Here is a 10,572-nt window from a genome sequence, read left to right on the forward strand (position 1 = left end):
CCCGAATGAACCATCATCAGGGTGATTAACCAACATTGCTTCAGGCGGCGCCATAACTCACGGTCTCAAAGGCAGTGAAGTTCTCTAGGTCCTAAATGTAGAAACTGTTCCAGGCGATCACCTTGAAACATGTAAATCAGTTAATCTCCAAGACTGAGCACAAAAAAGTATATAAATTCCCTATTGTATCTGTAGAATGATCCACCTACCTACCTGATCAGAAATGTGAGTGAAAAGTATAAATTTCAGTTTATTTCATAATGTCTCATACAATTTCCCCAAACTGGTTTTAACGGCTAACCAAAAACACAAGAAGATGATATATACAATGATCCCTGGATATATATACTAATTTTACAAGTTTTTCTCTACGTCGCAAGTTTTTATCAGATTGATTTTAATTGAATGTTATTGACAGCAGTTCTCACAAGTCTTTAATTTTGGAATGAGGCATGAAGGACTGAGCGAGTGGCCACTCATATCCATATACAATCTCATGATTTCAAATTACCCATCCAAGCGATCTATGATTAAGCTGGAAAATAACTCAACATGACCCTGTGAAAAAAAAGAGGCCTCATGGGAAGAGACCAAGCCATAGCACTCATTAGCTGTAAAACCCTCGGAAGTTATTAATCTCAGCCTCATTCTTAAAATGGGAATACTAATATCTACCCTGGTGGAATTAAAGGAGCTAAGCAATGCACATAAGGCCGCTGGATAAATACACGCTGGATGAATGAGTGCTGAAAGTCGCCAGGTCAGCTACACTGCTATTTTTGGCAGCTGCTTTCCTATTAACAAGTAGCTGCTCATGAGAATAGTAAAAGCAACTAATATTTATCGAGAATTTATTATAAGCAAGGCACAGTGCTCAGCTTTCCACATAAATTCTTAATGTAATGATCACGACAACTGCATGGGGCAAATACTTCTTCCACCACTTCAAGGGCCTTGTCCAGATACATAAAGCTTTTACAGATGTGAGCAGTCGGCTTTGCCATATAATTATATTTATTCTTCAACTGCAATTATCCTTTATCAGAAGTCTCTGTCCACTAGCTTGTAGAAGGATTATTGCTGAACTGTGTCGGGGATCCAAGGGAAAAGGCCTGGATTAAATTCCCTGTTACAGGGTTTCTACTCCCATGTCCAGACTGCTCCAGACAACAAATACAGGTTAGAAAGCTGTTTACCAGGAACCATTCTGACGTGAGCTAGGTCTACCGGGAGCTCCAGACTAAATCATAAAGCCATATCTCCATAAAACTACTTGGCCCAAGATATTTTCACTTTTCTGGACTTCAGGTGCCCTGATGTTAAAATGGAAAACATTCCATCAATAAACTAGCTGATTTTCTCATTAAATGGTACTCTGGTATTTGAGAGGGGCACTGCACCAGCTTTATAGATAACCTCACAAAGTTTTCTACAGTAGGACAACTCTATAGTGTGTTTGCAAGCTGACACCCCTGCCCTAAGGGGGTTCTGGTGAAACTGATAAGCCTGACATAAATTACTTTAGCAGGAGGTCAGTAGTCAAGTGACAAAGTTGTGACTGTGGCTCCTGTTTGCAAAATGCTGTGTCTTAGTAACACATGTGTTATATGTGCTGATGGCCCCCTCTAATATCAAAGAAAGAAGCTCTCGGTCCAACAATGGATTCCTTGATCACCTCATCCTGATGGTAATCTCTACCTGATGCTTCTCCCTTCCTATAAGAGGATTCACCAGTCCCGCACTAGACTAAACACTCAAGGTCACTGAGACTCTTAAGTCTGGTTATGTGCCAGAAACCTTAACGTTCAAAAAACAAAATAAATACACAAAACCAAATGCATCCCAGCAACCATCCCTAGGGCATTTTCTGTGAAGGATGAACTCTCGTCTCTAACTAAGGGACAGTATTTTCTCTCCAGGAAACTGCTCCATTCTCCAATGCCCTCAAAATAAATAAACAAGCTAGGCTTTACACCAAATGACACTCTCTCTGCATCTGGCCGTGTAACCAGAACATGAGTCTACTTGTGGTTGCTGGGCTCCTAGCACAACGCCTGGGAAAACAGTTCAGAAACTGTGCCGTCCTCCTGTCGAAACCTCATTTCACTTTCACATCCAGAATTTCTCTTCGTATGATATGTTCTAGACTTAATTTTAGCACAGGGCTCTTAACTTTATAACCTCGGATTCTTCATCAAAAGTCCACATCAATGAAAATAGGAAAATACACAGACTTTTCCATAAAGGTAACTGGGGAAAAAAAAAAACAACAGGGAAAAAAAAAAAAAACAGAAGGAACATAGCATACTGAGGAAGAAATAAGGATCTAAGGAAAGTGTTGGTGTTTGGATTTTTTGTACATTTGTTACTAGTTTCTAAACACTGATGGGAAATTTGAGCAACAGTCTAGCCGAGGGAAAAAAAAAAAAAAAAAAACAAGTGGGAGAAAGGGACAAAGAGGCAGAGAAGCACACAGAAATGACGGGGCAAGGTCCCGGTGGATTTCCTGGGGTTTATGGCACCGTGAAGAGAGGTTAGACTCAGAGAAATGAAGGAGGGTCATTTTTTACGTCACGAAGGAAAAAGGGCATAAAGGGTGATAACCAAGAGAAAATTTGATGTGAAGGGAAGTTGAGAGAGGCACTCTTATTGACATATAACAGGGTGTTCTGCCAAGATTTCCCATGGGGTCCTAGGAAACACGAAGCCAAGACACGATACAAACAGCCAGAATAGGTCAGCAGAAGAGTTCTGCAGTTTCGAATGCAATTTTACTTCTCATTAGCTACTCCTGAGAAGTAGCTAACGTTATCTGAGAAGCATAAGAGAAAATTCCAGCAGCAACCCAACTACGTAAGGCTGGAAAGTAGGAGCGATCTCAAACTTCCTTTTTTCTTCTAAGAACCTCCCCCGTTCCAAAGTTGTTCGCTGTAAAACGTGGAAACAAATGAGTAACAAGTGGTTCCCAGCTCAAGAACTATCCATGAATCTCCAAGATCGCATTGTGAGTTGTGATGCATTTCACTCTTTGAGAAATATTAGAAAGCTTGCTACTAAAGAGTCTAAATTCTCAATCTCCAGGGTCGCAAACTATCACACTACTTTTGCCCTCCAGTTTTTGTTGTAACAGCTTCATTGAGATATAATTCATATAACATACAATTTGCCTTGTTAAATTGTGTATTTCAACGGTTTTTAGCATAGTCACTGAGTTGTGCAACCATCACCACGACCAATTTTATAATATTTTTATCACTCACAAAAGAAACATCAGACTCATTAGCAGTCACTATCCGTTTTCCATCCTTCCCTCTGGTCCAAGGCAACAAATAGTCTGCATTCTGTCTCTACAGATTTCCTATTTTTTCCACATCATATAAATGAAATAATGTGTTTATTGGCCATTTGTAAATCCTCTTGGAAAAATGTCTGTTCAAATCCATTGCTCATTTTTAATTGGGTTATTTGTCTTTTTATTATGATGCGGTAAAGTTTATTTGTATATTCTAGATACAATCTGTGATCAGCTATATGATTTAAAAATATTGTCTATCATTCTGTGGTTTGTCTTTTTATCTTCTTGATGGCGTCTTTTGCCACACAAGTTTTTCATTTTAATGAAGTCCAATTTATCTCTCTCTTTATTGGTTGCTTGTGGGTTTGTCTTCATATCTAAGAAATCATTGCCTAATCCAAGGTTATGAAGATTTACAGCCATGTTTTCTTCTAAGGATTTTTATAGTTTTAGCTCTGACATAGGTCTTTGATTCATTTTCAAGTAATTTTGTATACGATGTGAGATGAGTGTTCAAATTCATTCTCTTGTATGTGTATACATCAAGTTGTCCAAGTACCATTTGTTGAAAAGACTACTGTTTCCCTATTGAATTGTCTTGGCATCCTTGTTAAAAAATCACTAATTGTAATGGGAGTTTATTTCTGCACTCTCAATTCTATTCCATTGACCTGCGTACATCCTTATTCCAGTACCACACTGTCTTGATTACTGTAGTTTTGAAATTGAGAAATGTGATTCCTCAAAGTTTGTTCTTCTTTTCCAAAGCTCTTTTGGCTATTCTGAGTCTGTTGAACTACCATATGAATTTTAGGATTAGTTTGTCAATTTCTGCGAAGAAGACAAAACAGGAATTCTAAGAGGAATTACGCCGAATTTGTAGATCAATTTGGGAGTATAGTCATTTTGACAACATTAAGTCTTCATGGTATATCTCTCCATTTATTTAGACTTTCTTTAATTTCTTTTAACAACATAACTTTAAGAATATAAGATTTGCACTTAATTTTGTTAAATTTACTACCAAATATGTTCTTATTTGTGATATTATTATAAGTTTTTTCTTAATTTCAGATTGTTCATTTCTAGTGAATAAAAATATAATTGATTTTTGTATACTGAAATTGTATCCTGTAACAGTGCTGAACTTGATTAGTTCCTAATAGTTTCCAGTGGATTTCTTAGGATTTTCTAATATAAGATCATGTCATCTACAAATAGAGATATTTTTACTTCTTCCTTTCCAATATGAATGGATTTCATTTCATTTTCTTGCCTAATTGCCCGTGCAGTAAAAGTGACGAGATCAAATGTCCTTGTCTGGTTCCTGATCTGAGAGAGATTTCTGCCTGGACTCCTGACAAGCCCTCATATAGACAGCCATCAACAGGTAAATAAAGTAGGGCATGGTCTAGTATAGCAATTTCTCCTCGTTATTTAAAATTCCCTAAGATGATAATGAAAGTGTAAATTGGTACAAGCGCTATGAAGGGTAGTTTGACAAAAATTTGTCTTATAAATGCACATTCCCTTTGTCCTAGCAATTCTACCACGAAGACTATATCCTATATATACATCTCCCATTCATGCAAAATAATGGATGTACAAGTTTATTCTACACAGCGCCATCTGTAACATTTACTGTCCAACAACAGGAGATGGGCTCAGTGAAGTACAGGGCATTCAAATAATGAAACTGCATGCAGTTGAGAAAAGAACGTGGAAGTTTTTTTATATATCGATACAGAAATATCTCCAAAACACATTAAGTGAAAGTCAAGATGCAGAAAACTATACATTACATTGCACTTAGAAATGCTAAGAGAATGCATAAAGCAATTTGCTTGTACATGCATAAAATCTTTGTAAGACTATTTCGGAAACTAATAATATTGCTTATTGTCTATGGGGAGGGCAGCCGGGATACTGGAGGACAAAAGTAGGAAAAAGATACTCTACAGTAAAGTTTTGTATAATTTTTCAATTTGAACCATGTTAATATGTTACTTATTCAGAAAATTAAGTTTAAAAATGAAGAATAGAATCGAACCCTACCAAATCCACCAAAGAGTTAAGAGCAAATAACAGAACAGCCTACGAAGGACTGGACAGAATGGCACATAGCGTCATCAAGAGCACAGACACTGTGAGAACCCAGGTTCTTTTTCTGAGTCTGCTGCTAACCGGGAACCTGGAGACATAAGTTGCTTAACTCTTCTGGACTCAATTTCTTTGCCTGAAAATTCTGGGGTCAGACGAGGTTACAGTCTATACAACTAATCACAGTGAACATTTTCTGGGGGCAACCTGATGCTAAGTTCTTTACATGTATTTGAACCTCATAACCACTTTCCAAAAAATAAGTAAACAAACAAACAAACAAATAAATAAATAAACTCAAAAAATTAGAATGGAATTACCATGTGATCCAACAATTCTACTCCTGGGTATAAACCCAAAACAAATGAAAGCAGGGTATCGAGGGCTGAATGGACCGCCATAAAATTCACATATTGAAACCCAGCCCCCAGTATCTCAGACTGGTTTTAGAGGTAGAATCTTTAAAGAAGTAATTAAGTTAAAAAAGGTCATGAGGGGTCCTAATCCAACATGGCCAGTGTCCTTAGAAGAAGAGAAAATATGGACACACATACCCAGAGGAATGACCAGGTGAAGATACAGGGAGAAGACAGCCATCTACAAGCCAAGGAGAGAGGCTTCAGAAGAAACCAGTACCTTGATTTCTGACTTCTAGTTTCCAGGTGAGAAAATAACTTTCTGTTGTTCACACCACACAGCCTGGAGTCCTTTGTTACGGCAGACCTAACAAACTAATACACAGGATCTCAAAGAGATGTTTGCGTGTCCATGTTCACAGCGGCGTTATTCACAACAGCCAAGAGCTGGAAGCAACCCAAGTGTCCATTGATAGATAATGGATGAACAAAATGTGACCTATCCACACAATGGAATATTACTTAGCCTTAAAAAGGAAGGACATTCTGACACATGCGACAACATGGATGGACCTGAAGAGCGTTACGCTAAGTGGATTAATCCAGTCACAGAAAGACGCATACTGTATGATTCCACTTATGTGAGGTACCCAGAGTAGTCGAATTTATAGAGACAGAAAGGAGAATACTGATTGGGGGGAGGGGAGAAAGGGAGATAAACGGGAGTCGTTGTCTAATGGGTCTAGGGATCTGGAGATGGGTGGCGGATGGCTGCACAGCAATGTGAATGCACTTAATACCGCTGAACTGCACCCTTAGAAATGATGAAGAAGATAAATTCCATGTTATATATATTTTACCACAATTAAAAATAAAAACTTTCTTAAAGAAAAAAAATGAACTATTAATCTCACTTTACAGGTGCAGAAACTAACATTGTTTTCTCAAGTTCCAACAGTCAGTATTCCCATCTAGGTCTGAATCCGAAGACTAAGCTAGAGGTACAACTTTTCCATCCTAGCACTTAAGGGCTTTTTATTTTAAATCAAGAAGAAACAGTATTTTTTATACTTTTTTTTCTCCTATTACATCCAAACTCAGATGATCGTGCTTTCTCAGCAAGCACTTCGTTGAAACTGCTTTCTGTGGAAGGCTACCTGAATTGTTCCCATACCTAGCCTCCCCTACCGATCTCCATATTCCTGACTTGTACTTCGAGCCTCTTATTTCAAGATCCAAAAAAAAAAAAAAAAAGAATGAAGTAGAACTTTTTCCAAAATGCCCAGTGGCTACATTGACAGATGCCAAGATATCTTCCTCCCTCTATGCCAAGACTCTGTTCTCTGAACTTAAATATATTACTACCTCTCCCGATTGTCTCAGTCTCCTGAAGCTATTGGGGCCAGAAGCTTTGGTCTCTGAAAAGCTGAAACTTAGTACTGTCCCAGGGGGGAAGACTGTGCAGAGCCCTGTTCGCCCTGTGTGCCAAGTCGCAAACAGGTTGGGGCCGGTCGGAAGAACGGAATGTCCTATGACAGAAAGGAGGGGCCCGGAGGTAGCCACAAGCAACGAGAGGAGCTCCATGCCGTTTCACGTGCCGCAGGACAGAAGTGAAAGATCACGAAGGGCCTCAGCAGGGAAATGCAAAATTCTAGGAAATTATCCTCGACTCTTCAGAATGCTTAGCTCTCAAGAACATAAGCCCCTCGCATGGCTGCACCATTTTTTTTTAAACTATTTTTTCTTAAATTTTATAAACAACTAAGAAAACATTCAACTTGGGAATATCAGGTTAACTCTCCAAATCTTTCTGTATTGGGGAAGAGCAAACAGCCAAGTCATTGTGCAGCCAGAGAGCTATTATAGAAAGTAAAAGCACATTTCCAGGGCTTAACGCCCCAAATATTCTCGCGGTAAGTCAAAATCTGTTATACAAAGGCTCCGAGAAATTGTTCAGATTCAACGGTGGTACTGAAATTCTGTTATATTTAATACTGCTTTGAAAAAGTAGGCCATTAACTAGGGCTAGGACTTTTTTTATATATAAAATAAATAGCTATGACTATTGTAGTCTCTTGCCTTTGCAGAATGCAACCCGTTCTAGATATTCTGGCAGAGACTGTAATAGCTGGCCTTCTAAGTATTTACACGACCACATTATTTTTCAGTGGACTGAATACTTGTGCAAGCACATGCTGAAACACAGCTTGATCTCACCCAGGAAAAAAAAACGGGAACACACAATATCCAACGCATATCTAAGCTCAAAACCCCTCAGAGGGTCTTTATGCTCAGGGCTTAAGAGAGGCCGCCTCTGCGGTAGCTAGGAAGCAGGCTGACTGATCCCTCACAGCTGGCGCTGGCACAAGACGAGCGAATGTCTTGCCCAAGGGGGCATAGAAGCTAACAGTGCCACCAAGAAGGAGACTGAAGAAACACAGAGCGTTCATTCATCCATCCTCTCCTCAAATATTTAATAACTACTTACTAGGCATCAGGACTCAGCAATACCCTGAAAGTAAGAAATGAATTAGAGCTAGCCCCCTACTCCTTGCTCATCCCCACCCCCCAGTCTGCCACTTTCTGGAATGATTAAGTTACACTGTGATATTCCCAGAGGATCTAGGAAGGACAAGGGCAATGGTTACTTCCTACGTGGCCTAAATGAGCTCGGGGTGGGGGAGGAAAGAAAGCAAGGTGGCCCCTTTGGTTGAATTTCCAGTCTTTGAAGAAGTTTTGTCTCCGCACAGTCAAGTTTAATTCAAACTACTCAAACCGGCATTCAAGAGCCCACCGCAGATGTATCATCTTTTACTTCCCCCTCTAAGAAGTAACCAAGAGACGGCCAGATGGAAGGATACCGTACCTGCCCCACCCTGTGCAAATCCTCTGCCCAAGAGCTCTTCTTCCGGCATTTGGTCCAACAGCTCCTTCCTATGAAATCATCCCTCATCTCCTATCTCCTTCCCTTCCTCTCCACCTGTGAGATTAGAAAGTCACCTGTGCACAGCCAGGTGGTGCGTCACCAATATTTATTCCAGGCCCAAAGCAAGGAACTTACCGGATATCATCTCTGCTAACCCTCCCAATTGCTCGAGTTATCCTCGTTATGCAGATGAGCAACTGAACTTTACGATGGTCAGGTAAGCACACCAAGGTATCACGGTAGATAAGAGTGGAGCCAGATGTGTTTTGCTCATATCCTGAATTTCCCCTACTCAACCGTTTGGAGTGTAGTGTGTGCACAGACAACTCTCGTGCGCCATTCCTAATTCCTCTCCGTCCACCTCCTCCTTCAGTCCCTATTGTGACTTTCCGATTCAACACGGGTCTTGGCCGACTTCTAAACAGATGCAACTTGACAGTGCCTCATGTCGATCTGTACCAGATGCCCTCTTCTATCTCCGATTCCTGCTCTGAGAGTTCTCGGACACCTGACGGAACCTGCCGGACCTGGTGACATGCAGGACCTGGGGGTTAAAGCATGAGGAGCCACCTGTGACTGGTGAACAGTCTTGGAGTCCCCTGGGCACACAGTCCGGAGATACACTTCGTAAGGCTCTTAGAAGATCTCATGGTATGAAACATCAGCTGTCCCTAGCAGCGACCGCTGTACCAGCTTTCCCTCCTTCCTTGTTTCATCTCCCTTGTCCCTCCCATCTACTGAGAACGCACTGACAAACGAGTCCCTTGCACGCAAGGCTCTGTTTCAAGTTCTGCATTCAGAGTTTGTAGGTAGCAAAACTGTGAGCCCGAACAGATGAGGGCTCAGCAGCAGTGCGGGTCATGGTGCAACCTGCCCTGCCCTGCAAGCCGCATCGGTCAGCGGATCTAACGGTGCAGAAGGTGTTCTTGGAAGGATGAGTGGGCCACCTGTGGATGTCAGCCAGCCTCCTCTTCTCAGCCACTCCAGTGCTGGCACAGTGGACGCATGAATGGAATGGCTCAGGTGGCAGGAATGGAAGCTGTATGTGGGTCGGGCAGAATGGGCTCCCTCTTACCTATTCCCCAGCCATTGCCATTGCTGAGTGTCCAACCAATCAATGGCAGAGATAGATACAATCCCTACAGCATCTTCGAGGATATCGGCCAGCCCGTTGGTGGAAGGTTGATTATCACAGACTACTTCCGCTCTGGAGGGGAAGAGGAGACAGCAATCCATGCTTACTGCAATTCATGCTTACCCGCTCCCAGTACGGGTTTGCTGTCTCTGCAGGTAATGCCTCTGCAAGCACACTATCCCAGGACATAAGAATGCCTAACCTACCAGAATGGTGTCCCACAGAACACTGTCACAGACCAAGGGGCTGATTTATATCAAAGGAGGTGCAACAATGAGTGTATGACCAAGGAATCCACTAGTGAGACCACAAACATAATAGTTGAAAAACAGCCAGCTTAACCGAATGGTGGAACAGCCTGTTAAAGGCTCAGTTAGGGCACCAGCATGAGAACCGCCTTGCTCCATGCCCCACCTCTGAAACTGCTGCAAGCAAACTGTTTCCTTTCGGTGGTCAGTGGTGTCAAGGTCTGGGCCCTGGGTGTGTTCATTGTTACAGTGGTGTCACTTCTTCTTGGCCCTGTCACCAATCAGAGGTAGGAAATACATGAATGTGTGTATCATACACATACACACGAATATACATACATACATAAAAATACACACATGCATACGTCTGCCCACGAACATACATATACACAAAGGAATAAAGAATACAGAAGAGCATATTTTAGAAATCACGAATTCACACCAATATGGCCAATTCCATCTATCCGCACAGGATTCTTTTTGCCTTCTCTCATTTGCTCAATCCTACAGTA

The 10,572-nt window shown here is 41.1% G+C and overlaps 1 protein-coding gene across 1 annotated transcript in view; it reads right to left on the reverse strand.

Moving 5' to 3' along the window:
• Window positions 1–10,572, reverse strand: part of MAP2K6 (mitogen-activated protein kinase kinase 6) — a 97,267-nt gene that overhangs the window by 41,852 nt on the left and 44,843 nt on the right. The window lies entirely within an intron of this gene.

This window comes from Pteropus alecto, unplaced genomic scaffold (assembly GCF_000325575.1).
Source record: "Pteropus alecto unplaced genomic scaffold, ASM32557v1 scaffold134, whole genome shotgun sequence".
Taxonomy (NCBI): Eukaryota; Metazoa; Chordata; class Mammalia; order Chiroptera; family Pteropodidae; genus Pteropus; species Pteropus alecto.